The 25,395-nt window shown below is 45.7% G+C and overlaps 1 long non-coding RNA gene across 1 annotated transcript; it reads right to left on the bottom strand.

Annotated features, from left to right (window-relative positions):
* Positions 1-2,109: 2,109 nt before the first annotated feature.
* LOC118087226 (uncharacterized) lies at positions 2,110-16,314 on the bottom strand. The gene is made up of 3 exons (XR_004692806.2): positions 14,455-16,314; positions 12,140-12,213; positions 2,110-3,386 (listed from the first exon to the last, which is right to left on the bottom strand). It is a non-coding gene; the product is annotated as an uncharacterized LOC118087226 (long non-coding RNA).
* Between the last annotated feature and the right edge of the window lie 9,081 nt (positions 16,315-25,395).

The raw sequence follows: 25,395 nt of genomic DNA on the forward strand, positions 1-25,395 counted from the left end.
CTCCTCCAGACTTTTGCTAGAAGTTTTTTTTCCCCCAGGGCGGGGAACAAGGCCTGGATTCCTGTCTGGCTCTGCAAAAGCCCTATGTAACATAAGCCAGGTGACCTTACGGGAAAAGCAAGAGCATGTCACCTGAACTTCTTTGCGTCAGTGCACAAGGGCAGGCACTTCTTACAGGGTCTGAGTCACCTCTGACTCATTCAGCCCTTCGGGGAAAGGTGGGCCTTTCCAGATCAAGTTAAGGTTATTGGCTGTTTTGTTTTTTGTTTTGACTCTGCCAGGTACAAATGGAGGTGCTGGAGGCACAAGGTAGGTGCCCGAGTGGGTCATGCCTAGTGGCTGGAATGAACGAGTTCGGTTTAATGACGTTCGCTGAATTAGTTCAAATATCTCTGAACAGCACCTGAAAGTAGTTCCCACAAATTGTCATTTAAAAAATTGCATTTTTTTAAATTTATTTTTGCCATGTTCACATATCATCAAAATGCCAGTCTGTATAACACACTCTCATTTAACCCAGATTTCCTCTTTGTTTGAGGGTGTTATGAACTAACAAACCTGTTGACAATTAACCATATGAAATATCTCGATGAGCCATTTTACAATATTCAACCTCCCCGCACCCCTGGCCCAATCTGGAAGCACCTCGTGTGGAAGCACACCAGGTTAAGCATTAGAGATGGGGCAAGAAATTTGATTCAGTTCACTTTTTTATTATCTTTATTATTTATTAAATTTAAGTCACTTTTTTCACTCAAAGCAACTTACAATATTTTTTAGCAAAAAACCAAACATATACATCTATTAAAACCAGCACCTTTAAAACCCACTACATTAAAACATCCTGCTCATGCAAACAGGCCGTAGATAGTTAAAAGCTTGATTAAAAAGGAATGGTTTTGCCTGGTGCCTAAAGATAAGTAACAATGGAGCCAGGGAGCTATTCCACAAGCAGGGAGCCGATACTGAAAAGACCCGTTCTCATGTTGCCACCATCTAGATTTAAAGGTGACTAACAAATACACACTTTCTGAAACAATGGGAACCAAAGCACAGCCACCCTTTGAAATTCACACCCTTTGAAATTCACACGCTAGGGGAAAATCGATTGCAAAAATGTGTACATGAGCCTAAAAGTGCATACAAAAAATGTGTTTATTAGGAGATATTCACACAAAAATGCTGTTGAATTTTCTGTGAGGATTAAAAAGAGAGAGGGATGTATTACTTATGTCTCTAGCCACCCGTTTTGTTTCCGCTTTGATATTTCATACCTGTTCTCTGTGATTTCGTTTTATGCTTGATTTTTTTTTAAATTTTAATGGGGTTTTTTAAAAAATAAAAAACCTGCAAATTGTTGCAGAGATATGGAGAACTGAATTTAAGACTGGAAAAATGAGAAACTCAGAGAAACCAACAGATTCATCCCTACTGAGCATCAGAGTGGGTTTCTCGGAAGGAAGTTAGGTTTCTCTGTGCATTTTTGAAGATCCATATTTGAAGGGAATGTTGATGGCTGAAAGCTGGACAGGAATAATAAAACTCATGTCTGTAGAAGCTGGCACAGCTGTGCTGAGATTTCTCTCTCTCTCTCAAACACACCCACCCACCCTAAAAAAACACCCCTGTTTACTAGACTAGAGCTTGCTTCCAGGGAAGGATTCCAGATGCTCAGCATGAGACCAGCAGGAAAGTTTCATTCCCCCCTGCTGGGATATTCTGCAAATGCTGCCATTATAAAGCCATGATGTGCCCACATTTTCCCATTACTCACCTCCAGAGCAAGCAGGGAGGATCTTTATAGGGGAGAGGAAGGGAGAGCGTCCCCTGGAGTGCTCTCAGCATCAAGGGAGTGATGGAGCGTTGAGTGATTGTAAGCAGCCAAGCCAGATTCAGCAGCTACTCTCTTGGCCTTTAAAAAGCCCCAGAGACTTTGCCCAAGAACTTTGCCCTTTATTTGCCTGGGGTTAATACCTTCCTCTAGAGCCACTGTGAAGCTTTGCTTGTAACTCTTCTATCCTGATTAATCCCTCTCCCTACCAGGCAGACTTTGAAAAAGTCTCACGTCTTCATTCCCCTCCTCACCACCACCCATCACCACCAACCCTGTGCACTGAAATGCAGCATATAAAATCTGATGCCTTTTCTCCCATCTTCTACTGTTCTAGTGAAGATATGCAAGCCCTTTAGCTCAGCTGGAATGTGCACATGACAAGGTGAGCTACCCCCCATTTCAGAAAATAGCTTTCCCCTCCAAGCCCTGTGCCCACTCCTGACCTCATCAGGACACCATTGGTAGCTAAACAGGGTTCAAACAGCTCTCCTCGTCCCTCTGTAAGATGTCCTGCTTGCAGGCTTCTCACAGGCATCTGCTGTGGCCACTGTGAGGCCATAATGCTGGACTAGATGAGCCCCTGGATTTCTCCAGAAGGCTCTTCTTCTGTCCTTATTCATTGTGCTCTCTTTGGGTGGCTTTAAAGGGGGATTAGGCAGGTTCAAAGAGGGTAAGGCTAATAACAATGGCTACCAATCATGAAAGTGATGTTTCACTTCCCCGCTTGGAGGCAACATGCCTCTTGAATACTAGTTGCCTGGAATCACAAGTGGGGAGAGTTGCTGTTGCACTCAGGTCCTGCTTGCTGGTTTTCCACAGGCATCTGATTGGCCACTGTGAGATGGGTGGGCTTTCAAGAGCCAGTGTGGTGTAGTGGTTAAGAGTGGTAGACTCGTAATCTGGTGAACATTGGGATATCAAATCCAAACTCTTCTTCTTCTTCGACCTGATCCAGCAGCCAGGCTCTTCTTATGATTTTATCTTCACCCCTTTTCTCTGACAGCAGTGCAGAGGCCTTCAAGGCTGGTCAGTGGCTGAGGGTCCCATGCATGCCCAGCCCAGCCTCAATGAGAGCCATGACCCTTCCCGCCTGCCATTTTTAGTTACTCAAATTGTAATGTGGCTGTCCAGATATATATATTTCATTGTATGGGTAAGATCTAGATCTAGATAGGTAATAGAGATGTGCGCCATAGCATTGTATTTGGGGTAACTGGCAGGTGGCCACCACAGATGCTTTGTGGAAAGGGGCACTGTGGCCAAAGCAGCAACAGCAGCAACAGCAGGAGGAGGAGGAGGAGGAGGAAAGGCATGTGATGTCACCACAAGCAAGGCAGCACCCTGCCCTCGATCTGGTGTGTGTTGTGGGCCAGGAGCCATTATCAGCACCGTGCCAATGACCCCCTTGAGTGTGGTGCTTGTCCTGGAAGCCCTGCTGGAGGCCTCTGTACCTTGGCAGAACTCCCCGCAGTTCCCTTTGCTGGTGTTTTTGTTTGAGTAGCAAATGGTGGCTCTTGTTCCTTTGGCTGGTGGAGAGCAGATGGTTTTCTCACTGGGAATGAGAAATAAAGGGAGTAAGACAAAAGCCACATGGCCGGCTCTGTGCCGTCACTCCTGGCAAGGAAAGGCTATAAGCTCAAGTGGCTTTGTACACAGAAGGTCCCAGGTTCAATCTGTGGTGTCTCCAGGTAAAGTTGGAAGAGAACCTGTGTCTGAAGCCCTGGATGAGTGTAAGGCACTTTCCTTTATTCCTATTCAGGTAAGGGCTGCAGCTTAGGGGAAGATCACCTGTTTTATATGCTGAAGGCCCCAGGTTCAATCCCTAGCATCTCCAGTTACAGCTGGGAATGTCCACTGCCAGTCAGTATAGATAACTCTGATCTAAATGAGCAAGCAAAGAAGAGGCTTTACTACTGAGCTTCGGCCTTTCCAAAGAAGCTGCCTTATACTGAGTCAGACGACCGGTCCATCTAGCTCAATACTGTCTCCACTGACAGGCAGTGGCTCTCTAGGGTTTTATACAGGGATCTCCCCCAGTCCTCCCAGGAGATGCTGGGGGTTAAACCTGGGACCTTTTGCATGCAAAGCAGGTGCTCCACCACTGGGCTAAGCCCCCACTTGAATGACTCACCACTGAAGGTGTGAACCACCCCCGGCAGCAGATATGTTGTCTGATATGCAGGTTGCCTGGTGTATGACCTTTAATGGCAGTTTCAGATAAATAGGTCTTGACTCAGATAATGTCGGGCACTTCTAGACTGTTGCTATTTTTGGGTGGGATGCAGTCATATAACAGCAAATTCAGGTTGCACATTTACTGTCGATTTGGAGCTCTTGCCCAACAAACCTACAAGTGCCCACCCTGCCCCTGCAGATCAGAATTCTATGCGCTAGCAGTTTGCAATTTAAAAAGCCATTAATGTCATTGCTAATTGCGTGAAATAGCACTACATCTAGTCTGGCCCTCAAGTCTTCATTTCTGTAAGTTACTGTCACTAATATGTGCATTCATATCCATATTTCACCCTAGAATATACAGTTTTGTACACGTATTACTTGGCTAGAGAATTGTGTTGCATAATTTGGAAAACAGAATTTCCAAGGATGGCTGTTGTTTCTCATATTGTTTCAGAAAGTGTGAATAGAGGGGCAGTCTTTAAATGCAGGGAGACCCACTATTGTGTGCATTTTGTAATTTTATAAGTTATGTGACTTTGCAGCTCAATTATCTTCTTTTTTTACAAAGTCTGTGGTGTTTTATGTATTGTGACTTTGTTCTTATTTCAATTGATTATAGCCTAGTAATGATTTGTTGTATATTGTGAATGATTTACTGTTTATTTATTATTTTGAGAGTTGATTTCATTGTGTGATATTTATTTTTCAAATGGATTACAGAATACGACTTAGACTGGTTTCTTTATTTTAGCAGTCATGTTTTCCACGATGCCTCATTTGCATCTTTCTCATTTTGATGGCATGTAGAGCAATGTAGAATGGTGGGATACAAATTTAAAATGTAATGTGAACTGAATTGAACTCATCCCACATCTCTACCGTTCAGCCACTATAGGACTAAACAATGGTTTAACATCACATCCAAATATGGCCAGTGTATGCTGCGTCCTCCCTGGGACAGGTGTTCAGGTACATCACCTTTGCCTTTCTAGCTTTCCTCCATTGTTATTTGCAAGTGACTATTTATGTCTAGGGCAACAGCATGGCTTGAGCTTGGTTGCCTAGACTAGCCATTTCCAGATAGGTGACCTCCATATGTTTTGGACTCCCATCCAAAGGGTGACCTAAATTTCTTGATTCCCCTGCTTGTTGCTATTTAAGGATCATGCAGATTGAATGGGAGATAGCATTGCCATTTACTAAGAACTTGAACCTGAGTGTGCTTATTTCCTTCTCCCTCTCAATCCATGTTCCTTTTGAGTTGTGTATTTTTAGACTGTAAGTCTGAGAGCAGGGATTGCCCCTTTTTTATTATTTAAATGATGTGTAAGCCACTCTGAGAGCCTTATTTGGCTCAACAGCAGGATGAAAAATTCTCTAAAGAAATAAGCAGCTATTAGTGATGAAGGGGTTGTCCCGAGGAAGTCTACTGTCAATTTTCAAGGGCAGGGGAAAGGTCATTGCTCAGTGGTCAGGTTTTAGCGTTGCCTGCAGAAGGTCTCTGGTTCAATTCCTGCATATCCAGCTAGGGCTGAAGAGATATCCTGCCGGTCAGTGTACGCAGTACTGAGTTAGATAAACCAATGGTCTGACTCTGTATAAGGCAGCTTCCTATGCCTTATGGGAAGGGCCACAGCTCAGTGGCAGAGCATGCTTTGCATTCAGAAGGCACCACATTCAATCCCAGGCATTTCCGAGAATGCCCCCTGCCTGAAAACCCTGGGCAGCCCCTGCCAGTTAGAGTAGACAACACAGACTTAGATGGACCATTGATTCTGACTCAAGAGAAAGCAACTCCCTGTGTCCCTAACAGGCCAACGCTACTTGCTGAACATAACCCACCAACCTATGAATTGTAGCTGCATTGTGTCTGACAACCCTCCTGCTGGTTCTGTTGCCTGTGTGGTTAAGACTGCAAAATCGGGGAGGTTTACTGAGCCTCAGCGGTGCTGGGCTGCATTCTGTTTGGTTGGTCAGAGGTCCTGCTGGCTCCTTTCAGAGGCATCTGTTCCCTGCTATTCAGGCCAAAACACAGGACCATCAACCAGACCTTGGCTGAGATCCAACTACCGGTAGGAAAGTCCTTGCTTGAAAAATATTCCTCCCCACTTTCCTGAAAGGCCAGGGGAAACAATTGGGGGTTGGAGGGGGGGGGGAAGGTCTGCTTGTCAGCCAAGAGGGTCCTGAAAAGAAAGCTAGGGGAAAGGGCCCCCCTCTCCTCCATAATCCCCATTACATCCAGAGCTGCTAAAAAACAAAACAAAACAAAAACCCTGGAGCCTCCTGTCTAAATGAATACATTAGCTGCCCCCACCCAGCGAACCCAGTGATGCTTCACAGCGGAAAATGACTGGCAGCTGAAAGCCCGAGGGGGGGGGGGGAGAGAAAAAGAGGCCACCATGCACAAAAGCCCTTAATTAGGAAACTGAAAGTGGTGGTGGTGGCAGCAGCAACAGCGGGAAAAGTGGGGTGGGGGTGGCGGGGGAGGGAAGACAGAGGCCAGCCCTGATTGTGGGGGTCAACACTCCTTGAGTGGCTCTCTGAAGCACCAGCAATGAAGTGACCTCCCTAATCATGCGCTCCGGGATAAATTTGTGATGGAGGGAAGGAAGGATGGCTCCCTCCACCATATGTGTAAGCACATCTCAACCTTCCCCCCCCCCCATGTCTCTGCTCTGTTTATCCAGCTTGATTATTTTTATTTTTCCTCCAAGCAACACTTGATGATTAATCAAGATGACCACTAAGACATAAATGATGCAAGGAAAAGAAGAGGAGCAACTGAACGCCCGCCCCACCCCCTCAAGTGACAAGGATTTGGGAAGCAGGGAAGGAATCATCATCAGGAAGGAATTTATACCTGTATGTGGATGCCATAATGTGGATTTGTTAGGGGAAGCAGAAAGGGAGACACTTTACGGTTCTAGTGCTGGGTGGGGGGGCCTTATGAGCCCAAAGGCTACATTTGCTTCTGGGAAACCTTCCAGGGGCCACATGCTGGTGGTGGGCGAGGCCAGATACAAAACTGGGCAGAGCAATTAATGTGTATTTTACCTTTGCTAGCTTACACGCACACACACACACACACACACACACACACACACACACACACACACCTCTGTGCACAAAGTGGTCTCTTGAACAAAGGTAATATTTACATGAATCTCCTTGGCCACTTTTGCCTTTGCCCTGCCCACCACTGACCTAGTAATATATGGAAAATGTATTGCAAACAACAACCAAGAATGAAGGAAGAGCTGAAGGTGGGAAGGCAGATAAATATAGATATCTGCTCCCTGGCAAAATACCCTCCCGGCATGTCTATACTCAACTCTTACAGCAAAATCACTCAGATCCATTGCCAAACTTTGTGCCACAAATTAGTTCAGATTCATTGGAGGTCTCTGGAGCACTGACTAGCTACAGCCCATGGGATAGTAGAATCGCTGAATTGTAGAGTTGGAAGGGATATTGAGGGTCATGTAGTCCAACCCACTGCAATGCAATAATCTAGTACATGACAAATGGCCATTCAATCTCTGCTTAAAAACTTCCAAGGCAGGAGAGTCTACCACCTCTTGTGGGAGACCATTCCACTGTCGAACAGGCGCCTACTGTCAGAAAGCATTTATTCATGTTTAGTCGGAATCTCCTTTCTTGTAACTTGATGCCATTGGTTCAGATCCTAGCTTCCAGAGCAGGAGAAAACAAGTTTGCTCCATCTTTCCATGTGACAGCGCTTTAGATATCTGACCAAGGCAGCTGGGCTATGACTTCCCTTGATCGAGACACTACACTTATGTCAATGCAGTCTTAATAGCATTATCTTAACTGCTGCTTGTTAGTAGTAATACCCCCTTGGTGCTGAACCATGACAGGGCCTTCTTACTGGTGGCTCCTTGCCTTCTGAACAAGGTATGTCTGTCTCCCTTATAATAATCAGAAGAATTTACCGTAATAACATCCCTTTTCACCTAGGCATGCGACGGCTAAAATGTGCTATTCCCAGCAACTCTGAAATTATAAGCTGCCAGGGTAATGTTTCAAAATGTTTTGAGTTTTTTAAAATGGGTTTTCAACATTATGCTGAATTCAGCCAGTTGCTAGAGGTTTGTATCCAACCAAGTTCTACTTATACCCACTAAAATTAATTAACCTAGTTAGCCGGGCTTATGAGTTTCAATGGGTAGGGCTCGCATTGGATACAACCCTAGGTTTTTAAATGTTCTAAAGTCTAAACTGTTTCTAAGAGTTTTAAATATGGCTTTATTTATGGCTTTATTATTTTTTTTACTGTATTGTTCTGCTATGAAGAAAGTTTACAGCATTTGGGACTATAGAGAAAAGGCATGGAGAAAGTAGATAAAGAAAATATTTTCTCCCTCTCTCATAACACTAGAACTCGTATGCATCCAATGAAACTGAATGTTGGAAGATTCAAGGCAGATAAAAGAAAGTCCTTCTTCACACAGTGCACAGTTAAACTATGGAACTCACTGCCACAGGAAGCAACGATGGCCACCAACATGGATGGCTTTAAAAAACGGACTGGACAAATTCATAGGGGGTAATGCTATTGTTAGCTACTAGCCATGATGGTTATGCTCTGCCTCCACTGGCGGAGGAAGAGGGGGGCAGGGAGAGCACACTGCCCCCAGCACCACGATCCCAGTGGGGTGCCAAGGTGGCTGTCCCCGTGTGCTGAGTGCCACGCCCCTGCAGGCGGCGCAACACGCTCCCAGGACGCGCACCAGCCACGCCCTCGCCTGCTCTCCCCCCACCCCCGGTGCAGGAGCATGAAGCTCCGCCACTGTCTGCCTCCACACTCAGGCAGTAATGCTTCTTCTGCATATGACTTGCAGGAAACCACAGGAGGTGAGAGCGCTCTTGTGCTCAGATCCTGCTTGATGGTTTCCCAGAGGCATCTGCTGGTCCTCTGTCAGAACAAGATGCTGGACAAAGATGGGCTATGCCCTGATTCAGCAGGCTCATCTTCATGTTCTTACGTTATTGTTTTGCCACTTTGTTGTTTTGCTGACCTGGGGTCTTTTGGGAGGAAAGATGAGACAGAAATCTGAAATAATACTAATAGTAATCAGAAAGGGGAGTGGAAAGCAGCAGAGGATTTCTCTGGAGAACTGAAAAGCAAGCTTCCCCTGGGATGCTGCACATCCATGCAGGCTGAGTTCTGCCACCCGCCCCTCCACTCGTAAAAGCCTCAATTAACTCTGCATTAATTATTCAATCAGAACAATGTGTCTCTGGGTCCCACGCAGCCCAGATTCAGTTACCAAAGCTCTTTGGGAGAAAACTTGGCTAAGCTCACAGCTCAGGACATAAATATTGTACTTCCGTGAGCTTTGGAGTTGCTGGTTTGGAATTCCTTGTTTCCTCAAATCTGTCCCTCCTTCTTCTGTAATCATTGCCTTTAGCAGTTTTAATTATTGTATCTTCAGCCTTCGTTCAGAACAAAACACAGCAGTGCAGGGACGAGGCAGTGGGGTCTATCTGAGCTGTATCCAATGCTACTTCTACCCAGCGTAGACCCATTGAAATGAATTAACATGACCATTTTAGGTCCATTAGTTTCAGTGGGTTTACTCTGAATAGGACTTGCATCTGCACTATACACTTTGGGTGAAGTTTGAAATAGTCAAGCTTCACCCAAAGAATCATGGGAACTGTAGTTCCACTGCACAAATGAGAACCATTTGCTGGACCTCCTATGGAAGAAGCATGCAGTAAGTAGTCCAGAAATTACAGTGCATCTATTTCCCAACCTTGACCTATTAGCAAAGCCTTCAAGGTCCCCTTCAGTTTGTTTTGGGGGGTTGGGGATGTATTCTGCAACATGTCATTGGTGCAATAATGGTGCATTAGTGATGGATTACTACTGGACAATCCTCAGATCATTCAACTTTCTTAGTCATTCTGCAATGCTTTCCAAATGTTATCACGTTATTGTCACCTGGAGGGTCACACTTGCACTATCATAGAACAAAAGTGAGCCAGCCCTCTCTCCCTCAGGATGTTTGCGGTATGAAAAGTTACCAGAATTTCAGCAGGAAGTTACAGGATGTGCACTGATTAGAAACAAAGCAGTATGGATGCCCCAAAACTTTTGTAGGCACGAAACAGTACTGAAAGCAGGACTGCATGTAAACCATTCTGTGGTCTCTTGATGAAGGGTGGTATATAAATTTAATAAATAATAATACCATCTTTAGCATAAATCATAATGAGTGCACCATAAAATGGATGTCTGGAAGGGCCCCACAATGCAAGGAAGTCACTGAGGCACAGGAAGCAATAGAAACCAGCAAGTCCCTCTCTACCAGGTTTGGTGAAAAACCCTGCTATTAAAAAAAATAAAATGAAATAAAATCTCCAAATATTAACTTCAATTACCAGAGATGTTGCAGAATTCTGACAAAGAGAGAAACAGGAGTGGAAATCGCCAATGTTCACTCATTTGTCCCACATCCAAAATGGAAACAAATCTGGTGAATGCGATCAGCATTTGCTACCGTTGTTGCTTTCATTCCTCAAAGGATATGTAATTGATTATGTTTTCCTCTCTTTGGCATTACATTTTCTTTGTATGGCTATGAATGGGGTGAAGCAGCTAAACAACAAAATTTATGTAATAATGTAAAATTTTGCCACAGCGGACAGAGAGACAAATAATGTGGGGTTTTTTTGGGTGGAAGACAAACTGCAGTAGAACAGAAACAGGTAATGGAGAAAACAGACAGCTGGATGGTCCTGTCCACAGAAAACATAGTCCCGTATGTCTCTCATTCCTACACACACGTATCATTGTATCTGCCTTTAACTGCACAACTGCTACTTGCACACAATTGGATCTGCTTCCCTCACAAAGGTGATCACACCTCCTCCATCAACCTGCATATAGCCTCCCATGAGGAAATCAACCGTAGTCATCTCTTGGCAAACTGACTTGCAAAAAAATCCAAACAAACCAAGGTTGAGTAGTGGCTGCAGCGGTGGCAGCCATGGCTGGCGGAATAAACAAGCTAGTGTATTTATACCATAGGAGCCATTTCCATGTTGCTCTTTCTTTCCCCTTCCAAAATGCTTCAGGGCAACAAGCGAGGGAGAGGAGAGTTGTAAATATTTCATTCCTTTCCCTTCTCTCGCCCCCCCCCCCTTTGGCAGCAAAACACCCAAAGTCTGCACTTCATCGAGTTGGGGAAGAGGCAGGAGAAGGAAGGAGGAGGGTGTAAAAATGCAGCCTGCATGCACCAGCCATCAGAGAGCATCACACTCAAGCAGACGGATGGCTGGTTTTGCGATCTTCAGGTGCAAGGTTGTCTGCTAGAGTCTGCTCTCTGGGGGCCAGTGAGGTGCTCAGACCTTGCACTGGGGAGTGAGGGAGAGAGGCCTCCACAGCCAGCCTCAGATGTCTGGGGGCATCTGTGATATGGGCAGAGTGCATTCAGGGCATGCCAAAAGGTGAGGAGGAAAGACAACGCAGGCCAGTCTCTCCCTCCGCCTCGCTGGCTCTTAGGCCTGCTGTGCAAACAAAGCCGGGGAAGCAAACAGAATTTGTTTATGTTTTTCACATTGGGAAGGAGGAGCAGGCCAGAGTCAAACACCCTCCAATATAATTCACTTATTATTTCCAGTGTGGCGTAGTGGTTTAAATGTCAGACTAGGGTGTGGGAGACAAGGGTTCAAATCGTCACTAGGCCATGAAGCCCACTGGGTGTAACCTTGGGCGAGGTGCTGTCTCTCTGCCAAACTTCCCTCACAGGCTTGATGTGAGGACAAAATGGAAAGAGGGGGAAATCATGTGCATCTCCTTGAGCTCCTTGGAGGAAAGAAGGGATGTAAATGCAATAAATTATAGCCTGTTTTCTATCAGAAGATCTCAAAGCGGTATGCAAGTGTCCGTCTGTCTATCTATGTTACAATGAAAACCATGTAAAATTATTTACCAACCACTCAAAAACAAACCCACTCACACTCAACAATATTACAACTCACATACAAAGGATCGCCACCAATGAGACTCAAGTACGATGCTCTTCCCATGTCGGAAGCACCAGAGTATGTAATAATCCCCTCCCATCTCTCATCTGAGGAACAGAGGCAGTTATATACCTTATTTGTTTCTGCCAGCATCTAAAAGTTGTTCTTTAAAACTGTTTCTCCAAACCTCTGACCACTGGCATGTCCTTAAACAAAAAAAAAGTTTAGGTTGGATGTGAAAGTTGGAGGTGAAAGAGTAAGAACAACCCACCCTCAGAAGAGCCTATCAGCCTGGTGCTCCTGAGTGAGTCCCCATCCTGAGTATACAATTTGATTTGGAAAGGTGAGATCTGAGACTCATCCAAAGAAGCAACGGGCAGCCTCCTCTGAGGACAGGTAACTCTGTTGCATCCCAACAATAGATGTGATTGCCCGATCCAAATCCAAAAGTGTTGCAGCACATGGTTTTGAAATTCATTCATCCAAAACCACACTCAAATAAGTTCAGCTGATTGGGAAAATCAGGGCAAGGTGCTATGCGACAGGCCCTAGCAGCAGGAACTTAATCCCCATAAAGGGGCTGCCTAGACAGGCAAGTGCAAAAGACATCATTGCTGCAGTTAGTATGGGAATGAACCAGGGTGTGCATGTGCTGCCTTTTTTCTTTCTTTCTTTTTTAGGTCGTTCCCAAGACTTGCAAACGAAAACAACAGAGGAAAATATCTCAGCTAGGGGCTCCTTTGAAGTTTCCACCACATGCTGAAGGGACAACCCACTTTTCAGTTTAAATTTTTAAACTTAAAACTTAAAAAACAGCTAGCGGCTGCAGGGGAGACTTCAAAGGAAGGCCGGGCTCTGTGCATACGGCGTTCTTGGATCCCGGCCACAGAGGACAAATGCAGATTTAATTCAGAAGCCTTCCCAAGTATCCTCCTGCAAGCTGGCTGCAGGGTAAGAAATTATGGTGGTCCGGAAAAAGGACAAGAAAAGTCATGCAGGCCTTCTGATAAAATGAAGCATATTATAGGAAGCGAGAGAGTTGAGAATGAGGACTCCTGCATGAAAAGGAACCAGTACAAATGCTGGTTTCGGCTCCCACCCTCCGGCCTCCCTGCTCAGAGCAATTTCCATCCTGAAATTAGTAAGTGCTTTGTTATGCTGTTTAGCTCGCCTACGTTTTCACCTCTCACTTGCTTAACTTGGAGGAGCGTCGTCATTAACTTTGGCTAGAGAAGCCAAACGGTGACTGATGGAAGTTGCAATCCAAAACACCTGGAGGCCACCAAGCTGGCAAAGGCTGGGATGGAGAATCAGCCATCGAAGTTGCTTCAGTCAGAAATAAAATGAGACTTCCATATCTTTTAAAATATTCTCATCCAATGACAATCATAACACAATGAAATACCATAGATTCTGGAATCAATGAAGACTGCTTTTTTTTCCTGCATAGGCTACACACCACCTAAATCTATTGCATATATTTTGCCCCTGAAAAGCACTTCCTGAGACACTAGTTTCATTCCCCAAATAAAAGCTCATTGCAGACTGATCCCACATTGCAGTGTATCCATTTGGAAAGAGATGTAGGTAGTTTTGGCATTATTATTATTATTATTATTATTATTATTATTATTATTATTATTATTTGGTAGGGGGTGTAACTACACCTGTCCAATGACGTTGAGGGTGGGTCAAAGCCATATCGCTATCACCACTTCCTTCTTTTTGGCTAACCTACCAAGTAACCAGACCCACCCTCAATCGTGGGCGAGAGGATCTAGAACTGACCTAAACTGGCAGCAGCATGTTATATTTATTTATTTAATTCATAAAATTTAAGCATGGCTTGATTGAAAAACACACACACAACTCAAAGCTGTTGACTAAAACAACAACAACAAGGAAATCAAGGAAAAAATGACATCCATATTTTAAAACATGCAAAAGTTAAATCAGATTTAAATTACACCAGCTTTTGAAGTATCTGGGCAGGCGTGTTTAAACAATAATGTTTTTCACAGGTGCCAAAAATAATACAGTGTGTGCGCCTGCTTGATATCAATAGGCAATCAATAGTATCTACCAAAGGGTAGATACTGCCACACTAAATGATTGCGTTCTCACAAATGCACAATGGGTATTATGTGGCACTTGTAGTATAGCAGTTGAGGATGAATGATTCTGGATTGAGGAAAAGTTCATGTTTGTGCTACAAATGGGTTGATGTGTATGCAGCCTTACTAAGGAGCCAGCCCAACTGGACTCATTGTGGCATGCTTCTGAGTAAGCAGGTTCAGGACCGCAGCTGGCAGACTGCTGCGGTTGTTCTTTGTTGCTTAAACATGAGCAGCAAATTTTCAGAACTGATAAATAAGTGCGTTTATGTCAAAGAGCTGCAAAAAAATGCACACAAAAAAAGAGACGATCAAAGATCTCGCTTTAATTACCTTTCTTCCTGTAACAACACCGATCACTCACTGTGAAAAGAAAAAGAACAATTCCAAAAATATCAAGCCCAGGATATACAGAGCATGCAAACAAAATGGGTATAGATAAATATCACCATTAATATTATTTATTCAACATTGTTCACTTTGAACAGAACAAGGCATCCCTTGCTATAGCTTTTCAGAAGTGGCTCCATATTTCTGGAGCACTCACCCGAAGGAAGAACACCTTGTGCTGCTAGTTTTATTCTATTTTATTTTCATGGTTGTTGTTTTTTTGTATTTTATTATTTTAGTCTGTAAACTTGTAAATTGCCCAGGGAACTTTTGGGATGTTCCACAGCTCAATGGTAGAGAACCTGGTTTGCCTATGAAATGTCCTTGGTTCAATCTCTGGCATCTCCAGATAAGACTGGGGAAGATTCCTGGCCTGAAACCCTGGAGAGCTGCTGCCAGTCAGTGCAGACAATACTGAAATAGATGGACCTATTGTGTGACTCAATATAAAACTATTTCCTATGTTCCTGTGTCTTAAAGGGAGGGCTGTAGCTCAGGGGCAGAGCATCTGCCTTGCATCCGGAACGTCCCAGGTTTAATCTCGGACATCTCCAGGCAGGGCTAGGAAAGCTTCTCTGCCTAAAACACTGCAGGCCTGCTGTCAGTCAGTGTAGACATTGAGCTAGACGGCCTGATGGTCTGATTCAGTAAAGGACGGCCAGCCTGTGAGGCAGGCTAAGTCAGCTGCCTCATGTACCTCATGTATTGGAAGCCCAAGAGGTGTGGCATCATGAGAAGAGGCATTTTTAATGGTGGCACTGCTTATGAAATGCTCTTCCCAGGCATCTAGTTTTAGGCACCACACAAAAAATTCCTTTAACAACCCACGAGTCTTAATAAAAGAAGAGCAGTCAATCACACAGAGAGACATCAGGGAACCTCCTTTCTGGATGATGCTTCTAGCTCTGAAGAGCCTTTGGTCTAGAGATGGGGATGCTCTCACCGGACCACAACTCCCATCATCTCTGACCATTGGGCATGTAGGCTGGGACTAGTGGGAGTTAGGAGTCCAACAATGGGGGGCTTCAGGCTTCCCAGCCCTGGTGAGCATAGAAGACTGTTGTTAGCTTGCGCAGTGGTGGTAAAAGACCCATTTCCTTCTTTGCTGACTAGAAGAGACAGTCAGAACTCCATGGGACTGCAGCAGCGGTCATTGATTTAATTAGAAGCTGTGATCTCCAGCACATCCGAAAAATCAGCTACGAATGATCAAAGGATATTAGCTTTTGGGAGTCCCTAGCAAGCAGCATTATCACCTTCAGAGCCATCAAAGGAAATCTAACATCATCAAAGGTGGTTGGGGTGAAATCATCAATAAACCCATAAAAATATTTTATACAATTCTTAGTCTTATTCTTATTATTTTATTTTAAAAGGTTTTTATTCCGTGCAGGGCTTACTGTAAGCCACACCCCTGAAATTTGAGATCAGCACATCCCTTTATGTTTGAAAAAGGAACCTGTTTTATACCAGGATTGGTATTTCATAGAACTGTAAAGTTGGAAGGGATCACAAGGGTCATCTATTCCAACCCTCTGCAATGCAAGAATCTTTTGTCCAACATGGAGCTCATACTTTACCGATTGAGCTATCCAACATGCCAACTGACCCAGTAGCACCTGCTCTTCCTGGCAATGGCTCCCCAGGAGATCAGGCAGAGATAAGGTCTTACCCATTGGAACAGGGGTCCCCAGACTTACCGCGCAGCGGGCCGGAGGGCGGGGGAGTGCGCGCCCGTGCGCATGCACACACGCACACGGTCGGGGAAAAATCGCCGAAAATCGCTTGTGCGCATGCGTATGGGCCCCCCCGACCCGGAAGTGCATCGGAAATGACCTCTTCTGGGTCGGGAGAGGCCCATACGCATGCGCACAAAGGATTTTCGGCGATTTTTTGCCAATTTTTAAGATCATCGCCACGCCGAGCGCCGTAAGAGCGGGCGGCGGGGGTCGTCGCGGGCCGGATTGGGAGGCCAATTGGGCCGTAGTTTGGGGACCCCTGCATTGGAACATAGAAAGCTGCCTTACAGAGTCATACCATTGGTCCATCTAACTCAGTGTTGTTTACACTGACTGGCAGTGGCCCTCCAGGGTTTCAGGCAGGAAGTCTCTCACAGTCCTACTTGGAGATGTGCTACCACAGAGATACTGCAGGTAAACTGCCTACAGAAACACAGAAGTCAGACCACTGGTTCTTCTAGCTCTCCAAGATTCCAGAGAGGGGACATTCCTAACCCTGCCTGGAGATGCCAGGGATTGAACCTGGGACTGTTTGCATGCCAAATGCAATGTGTTCAGTCAGGCACAGTCCCAGGAATGTGGCAGAAGCTTTTGTGGACCTGCAATACAGAGGTTCAAATTGGGCCAGTCACAATCTTTTAGACCACCGTTTCTCAAACTTGGGTCTCCAGCTGTTCTTGGACTACAACTGCCATAACCACCAGCTAGCAGGATCAGCAGTCAGGGATGGTGGGAATTGTAGTCCAAAACCAGAATTGTAGTCCTGGGAAACCCTTTTTTAGCCTAACCTACAGGGTTATTGCGGAGATAAAACAGGTCGGCAGGACCATGTAACCTTCTTTCAGAAGTGTCTTGTGGAGGAAGGGCAAGATAAAAACAAAAGTTATTACCAGTGCTTTCCCCCAGGGGGTATTCAAGGGTACTCTGTATCAGATAATTGGACTGGTCATGTTGTGCAGATGCCTGATGATCGTCTTCCAAAGCAACTACTCTATTCCAAACTTAAAAATGGAAAGCACAATGCTGGTGGTCAACAAAAGAGGTTTAAAGACAAATCTAAAATAAAAGTAGTATAAACACTGACAACTGAGACACACTGGCCTGTGAGTGCTCCAGTTGGAGAACAGCCTTTACCAAAAGTGCCATGGGCTTTGAAGACACTTGAACTCAGGATGCAAGGGAGAAACGTGCTAGGAGGAAGGCACCCTTGGCAAATCCACACCGTGATCAACTCCCGCCCGGAAGCCAATGTCCCCACTGTGGAAGGACGTGTGGATCCAGAATTGGCCTCCACAGTCACTTACGGACTCATTGTTAAAACCGTGTTTATAGAAGAGAATCTTACTCGGCTACGAGTGATCCCCAGCACCTCTTTTTGTTATTGTTAAAAAGTGTAACAACTTCATGGTGAGTACCGGCACCTGTTTTCTAGAAAAGAAAGCACTGGTTATTACTATTATTATGAAGGATAAGAAATCCATAAAGACTTTTGTCATCATAAATCTGGCTTTCTTTCAGGACAAAGAACAAGAGGAAACAGAGTAAAGTAGTAAATAAAGGCTTCTGCTACAGTAAGTCTGGTCACCTTTCAGGTACAAGTCTCTTTGCTCCTTATGCACTCTGCTCCTGTGTGCAGACCCCCCCCCCCCCGGCTTACCAAGCCAGTCCTTCCACCCCACTCCAAGCTTAATTTCGTTTTTACAAAACAAAGGCTGCCCCCACTCCTTAGCACCACCATCGCATAGCTGAGTTTGGGAGCGGGAGCGCAACGAGGAATGGAAGCTGCCCGGGGGAGGGGCGGCGGAGCGTCGCATGGATGGAAAGATGGATGGATGCTGCGTTCCTCTTCCCCTTCCCAAGAGGTCTTGATGGCGAAGGGGGCGACGACGCTGCTCCTTTACGCGCCGGGGTCAGGTCTCCTCTTGGCCGCCTGGCTCCGCTCCGGCCTGCCCCTCGCAGCCGGCAGTCGCGGGCCTCCCACGTGGAGCCGCCGCCGCCTCTCCTCCGTCTCCTCCTCCTCCGACAGCTGCAGACGGCGCAGCGCAGCGAGACTCCCCCGCTGGCAGATCGATGCCGCTCGCCTTTCATCTGACCGGCGGCGCTCTGGGGAGGGGACGGGGAGGAATCCAGGCTTCCCGGAATCAGCAGCAGCCGCCGAGAGCGAGGGAGGCGAAGCGAGGAGGCAGGAGCCGGCGTTGTTTACTGGCCCGGCGCACTCACAGCCGGGAAGGGAGGGGAGGGAAATGCGGGGAGGAGAGCTGCTCCGGCTCCTTCCCTTCCTACGAAAAGGATCAGAAGAGGAGAAAGAGAGGCGCTGCTAAAACAACAACAACAACAAAACACGCCCAAGCTGCTTCAAGCACAGGAACATAGCAAGGTGTGGGTCTATCCAGCTGGCCGAGGCTCTCCAGGGTTTCAGATAGGGAAACCAATAGCCTGGAGCTAGATTAGAACATGGGAGAAAACAGGATACTGACTTAAACGAAATCAGACCAATGGTACATCTCACTCACACTGGATGGCAGAACATGGGACCTTCTGAATGTGAAGCAGGTGCTCTGCCCCTGAGCTTATGACCTTTCCCCAATGATGGGAGTCCAATAATATTTTGAGCAGCACAGGTTTCTAATTCTTGCCAGCAGGGAGGGACCATGGCTCCCCATATGCTTCAGAATACACACATACAAAATTCCCAGGTTCAGACCAGCACCTCCAGTTTAAGATAGTGGTAAATGATAAAAAAAGAACAGTTGTCCATTACAGAACCTAGGAGAGACTAGACAATACTAAGCTTGATGAACAAATAATCAAACCTGCTATGATCCAATTTCTTGTAGTTTGAACTGTAAATTGTAGATGCTGCTGAAAGCTGTTAGGAGACCCTTATTTCCCTCACAGAACCTCAATTCTCCCAGTGGTCTAACAATAAACCCCTCTTCCCCAGAAACCCTGGGAATTGTAGCTCTGTGAGAAGAACAGAGACCTCCAAACAACTATCAGCACCTTTCATGAACTACAGTTCCCAGGATTCTCTGGGGGAAGCCATGACTGTTTAAAGTGGTATGATACTGTTTAATGTACAGTGGTACCTCTGGTTAAGAACTTAATTTGTTCCGGAGGTCCGTTCTCAATCTGAAACTGTTCTTAACCTGAAGGACCACTTTAGCTAATGGGGCCTCCTGCTGCCGCCGCACCGCCAAAACACAATTTCTGTTCTCATCCTGAAGCAAAGTTCTTAACCTGAGGTACTATTTCTGGGTTAGCGGAGTTTGTAACCTGAAGTGTCTGTAACCTGAGGTACCACTGTATACAGGCAGTGAACATTTCTGTTCTGTTCCTAGCCCCTGTGTGTGTTGGCAGAGTGTGTATAAGTGCTCCCTGGCCCTGTTCTGCTTCTGGGTCCTAAAGGATCCGCACTTCAGCAATTGCACAGCAATTGGACATGTCTAAAATGGGCGCCACTGTAGTACAGAGGGGTTCCTATGTTCCTACGCTGTTCATCTGGCCTAATCTGACCAAGAAAGACATGTTATTAAATTCTTCATAGCAGGTTTAGCAGCTCTTCTTACAGCAGCAGCTTGTTTTCCCTTCACAGGCTTAGTCAGGCATCCCCAAACTTCGGCCCTCCAGATGTTTTGGACTACAATTCCCATCTTCCCCAACCACTGGTCCTGTTAGCTAGGGATCATGGGAGTTGTAGGCCAAAATATCTGGAGGGCCGCAGTTTGGGGATGCCTGGGCTTAGTGAATCAGAAGAACCACATGGCAGGCACATCCATAAATACATCTCCTTCACCCCTTCACCACCTTAAAAAAAAAAATTCACACATGTACACACTAACCACCACACCCTATCTTCCATCAAGCTTGTGTAGCATTTAAAAAGTTCAAAGACATGATAACGGAACAGAAAGTGGTTCATCTCTTATCTCTTGGGTGTCAAGAGTCTGAAGGCTCCTTGCTGTGGGATACCACAGCCTTTTTTAGTGTGCATGTGTGGGTGGAACGAGTAGAAAGGAAAACAATTACAATAAATGTGAAGCAGAAGACCAGAGGCAAACCCCTGGCTGAGACTTCCTTCTTGCTGAGCTGAAAACCAGAAATGCAAAACAGAGGAAGTTAAAAGTGGCTTTTTATCTCCCTAGCCCAAAAGCGGTGTATGTGTGTGTGTGTGTTACGACAATATAAGGGGTAGAACCTGGGGGTGATGATTAGATGGTTTTTATTTTTAGACTTGGCCTTAATCTTGCTTCATAAACAATGCTAGCTAGCGCTTATGCGCTCAATGTAGCCCTCTGATTCTTTTTCTTTCCCATGCGCTTTGGAGATGGGTTTGGTGGAGCTGCCTGCATCACACAGATCACATGTGTAGCATGAGAGAGGGGGGGGGAGGGAGCAAAGGAAATGGCATTTACTATGTGTAGAACCATGTTACATAACCATACTCTCATGGCTGCATCCCTCACCAATGCCACAAGAACACTTAAATGGTACACAGCTCAGCTAAAAGAGGGATTGATTTTCCTGAACATTTTGTCCTGTACTGAAAGGCCTCTCCCTGCCCCTTTCAGTGATAAAGGAACATTAAAGGGTTCACCTGTTCAGCAAACATTACAATGAACAGACTTCATTCACCTTTAGTGACACCAGGGGCGTCTTACCCATAGAGGCGCGGGGCGCCAGGGCGCCAAGTTCTGGAGGGTGCCAGGAAAGAGGCGGAGGCTGGACGCAGCGCCTCCCGGCATCAGCTCGCTGCCCTTGCCCGCCTCTGCCATGCCATGCTGAAGCAGTGCCGCACCTGGAGCCTCTGTCTGCCAAGGCCACCGTGGCACGAAGTGGGAAGCTGAGCCTCTGCCTCTTCCCGGCCGGAGGAGCCGCCCTCCAGCTGCTGCCCGCCTCCTCCAGACCCGCCGGCAGTGCCGTCCTCCCTAAAAAAAGTTGACAACTCTGGGAAACGGGGGGGGGGGGTGCGCCGCCGGAGGGAGCTTTGCACCACAGTGCAGGATATGCTTAAGATGGTCCTGAGTGACACCATCACATTCATTATCTGATCCCTGATTGCCTAGGACAGTGATTCTCAAACTTTGTCCCTGGGCCACACTTTCATAATAAAAATTTGCTCGTGCCACACCAAATTTTGTATTAATCAGAAATATGGGAGGGGGGGGGAGAGAGATAAACAAATCCTAGCAGTGCTTGATTTCTAACATAGAACACATCTACCTTATAATTTGATCACAGGACTTCCAGAAAATATAAAACAACAGAGCTACATAAGAATATGAATCATTCCCAAATTATAATGATAAACAAGCCTCTTACATATGTACCTTAAGTATGCATACAAACTCCATGAAAGGTGTCAGTTTGCTTTTGCCAGGTCATCACATTTATATTAGGTCTAATTTGGGACAAGCAAACTCTCATCTCCTCATCAAGGCAAAGAAACCTTTCTCTTTTCGGATCTATTATATTCATCAGAGCTGAAAATCCCCATTCACAACATGTCGTGAGAAACTCTAGAACAGCCAATGCTCTTGACGTAAGGCAGGCACCCCATCATCCTTGACCACTGGTCCTGTTAGCTAGGGATGATGGGAGTTGTAGTCCCAAAACATCTGGAAGGCCGAGTTTGGGGATGCCTGATGTAAGGCATGGATACTGTTTCTGGGTGGGTGGGTGTGAGTGGGTGTTCATGTAATCTGGATACTATACTATACTATACTATACTATACTATACTATACTATACTATACTGAACTATTTAAATGCTTCTTTACTTCTCCCTGAATCTTCCTGCTATACTTGCCATCCTCTCTTGCCACACCAGTGTGGAGCACCACACCCTTTGAAAGCCACTGGCCTAGGGCTGTCCTTGTGGCCAGACCAGAAGCATTGCCTTCATTCTAAATTGGCTCTGGACAACACCAAATCCAATGTGGTACATAGCTGTGCAACACTGCCACATTTACTATGTGATCTGTGACCTGAAGCCTCACCCAAGGAGGGAGAAATAAACTCTAGCAAAGAAAAATAATAATAGTGTAGTATCAGCAGCAGAAAAAGAAACGAGTGGCAGCACATAGCTCACAAACACACACCACACAAAGAGAAGTGAGCATTCACACATTTAACCGTTTATTGTTGCAAATGCTCTACTTGGAACCCCAGAATCAAAACAGGTGCACCAGCAACCCTAGCTAAAAGTGTCTCTTTCTTTATGAAGAAAGTTGAAGAGAGAACAGGGGCCTGCATAAACTTGGCAGGCTACCTCCTCTCCCCTTTCATACCAGATTCTTTCTCTCTTTCTCTCTCTAGCCTACAAAGACTCAATTGAAAAGGAAGACTTTTTGTTAAACCCCAGGAGTGAAGCAGCTTGGCAAGAGGAGGATCGGGGGCTGGGGGGGTGCACATTGGGCTGATACCAGGGATCTTGTGGCCTATGGCTGATGCCAACTAAGCCAAGCTCTTTGGGGAATCTGTATGCATCCATCCTTTAAGCCACCTGATGTTCTGTGCCTTAACAGGTGAGGACATTAAGATGGAGCAAATGTAACCCAGTTGGTTTTATGCACCAGGGTTGTAGAGTGTTCTCCCTTCTGAAATACCAGAGGCCCAGTGGTGGAGCTTCATGCTCCAGCACTGGGGGCGGAGAGCAGGCGGGGGCAGGAGAGTGGCACGCGTTCTGGGGGCATGGCGTGCTGCCCGTATGGGTGTGGCACACATTCTGGGGGCGTGGAGCGATGGCACCCTACCGGGATCGTGCTGCCGGGGGCGGCACGCTCCCATCGCCCCCCTCTTCCTACACCCCTGAAGAGCCCCACTGACATTGGCCTTCCACCAGCTCTTGAAGACACACCAGTTTGCCCAAGCCATTCCCCTGATCTCTTGACTTGAGCCTCCAACATTAAATGGTTCTAACTGGTGTTCTGTTTTAGATGTTGCACTGATTCAACGAGCTTGTTTTTTGTAACATGTAGATTCTACTTGTGTATGTTTAATGTTTTGATGAAATTGGTTTATTGTGTGTGATTTTTAATTATGTGAGGGGGTGGTATAGTGAGTTTTATATCTGCAAACTATTTAGAAGACACCTTGGCCATAAAGTGGTGATTATGTTTGTGTGTGATATCTTATTTTGATATGCAAATAGTTAAGATGCCTGTGAATTGGCCAAGCCAGATATAATTATTGGCCAAACCAGGTATAACTATAAATATTGGGATGGGGGGGCAGGGGCTTCTTTTAACGCTTTGTCAGCAGAGCTGACCCTTGCCCACAGTTCCAGCGTCAGCCTCTCTTTGCCCTTCAGATAAACATCAGTGACTCTAAGACAAGCACAATTTACCTGCAGGAGGGTTATACCTTTATTAGGCCCAAATCTATGTCTGTGTTATACCAGGTCATCCCAAGGTTCACAGGGCTATGCAGGAATGTTCCCTGCACAGTCCACATAGAAATCTACCATGCCAGGGAGAATAACTTTATATAGCTGCTCTTTCTTCCTCACCTACTAGCTATCTATGTGCAGTGAGCCTTGCAAATAAATCCAGAAATGTTACTTGCTTTGATAAGCTCAGTTAGCAGTCCCTGTACATGATTTGTGATTTATGGCATGATGGTAGCCTAAAAAGTGGGAGGGGCCAACCAGAGAAGAACGTGCTTTCAGTTACTGTACATGCGGGAGATTAACAGCCAATCCTAACAAATGCATTTCTTTGCTAGTTAGCATGAGAAGGGGCCAAGTCCACAGAGCTGTATTCCTGATAAGCAAACACTCAGGCCATAGAAATACAGTTGGTAGAGAGAGCTGTGTGTGATGTCATTTCCCCTCCTCCTCTGGAGAGGATGGAACATATAGTACTTCCTGTCCCTCTTTCTCTCCTTAATCAGCCATAAAGACAGATATACAGTGGTCCCTCAACTTATGAATTACTCGACATCCGTAGGTTTCGACTTACGAACGGGACAAATGGCTGCACGCTTATGAATTTTTCTACATCCGAACGGAAACCGTTGGCGGTTTTAAATGCAGTTTCCTCGACTTACGAATTTTTCTGAATATTTTTTCCTATGGGAAATCGCGTTTCGACTTACAAACTTTTTGACCTACGAATGTGCATTCGGAACGGATTAAGTTCACAAGTCAAGGGACCACTGTACGCAAGCCTGAGACCGTTTTTATTGTAAATATAAGTATTTTACCTGCGAAGCTTTTACTGCTGCTGTAGCTGAAAACCAATGCAAGACTAATAAGTAATTAATTTATATTTTAAGCTTGCTTTTCAATATGTTGTCTGATTTCTTTGTTAAATGGAGGAAGAAAGGGGGAAGCTAGCTTACTTCATAATTGGGCTTCATTAAGAGGCTTCACAGCCTTTTCCTACTTGCTTCAATTTTGCTGCTAAGGATGGGACTTTAAAACTTCAACCAACACATGTGGTGGCCTGGGAAGATAAATTGCAATTAATATATCCTCTCTTACCTATTAAAACCCATCCCACAGTACAAACATTCCAGAGTAGCCTGGAGGAACTAATTTACAAACTGGAGCTTATTTTAAAGGAGGAGGGGAGAGACATGTCAGGAGGTTCCCATTAGAAGAAAGCAGGGCTCAACTCTCTGATAAAGGAAACGGGCATCCTGGAGGGGGCACACACATAGAAGTGGTGGGAAATCCAAGGTAAAATGCAGAGAGGAGGATGTCTGCAGAGAGCAATGCTGGAGAGACTTGAAGCATGGACATGAAATATGGTAATGTAACAGCTGTTTAGCACATTAGCCTGTTGGTGTGTGGGCATCAGGCCAAGGACTGCGAAGCTTGAATTGCAGCCCGGGTTGAGCAGAGAGCCATGATCCCTGTGCTCTACCTCTACAGTTGGAGGCAGTCATGCTTCTGAATGCCAGTTGCTAGAAGTCAGAGGAGGCGAAAGAGGGCTCTTCTGCTCAGGTCCTGCTTGTGGGCTTCCCATAAGCATCTGGTTGGCCACTGTGAGAGCAGGATGCTGGACTAGATGAGCTTTTGATCTGATGCAGCAGACTGTTCTTACGCAAACAAAATCTTAAGGGCTGCTTGGAGAAAGTGTTGAGTGTTCCCCTTCCCTGTGTTTACAGCAATTGTGGTTTTGTGTTTTTGTTTCCAGTGC

Source organism: Zootoca vivipara, chromosome 6 (assembly GCF_963506605.1).
Source record: "Zootoca vivipara chromosome 6, rZooViv1.1, whole genome shotgun sequence".
NCBI lineage: Eukaryota > Metazoa > Chordata > Lepidosauria > Squamata > Lacertidae > Zootoca > Zootoca vivipara.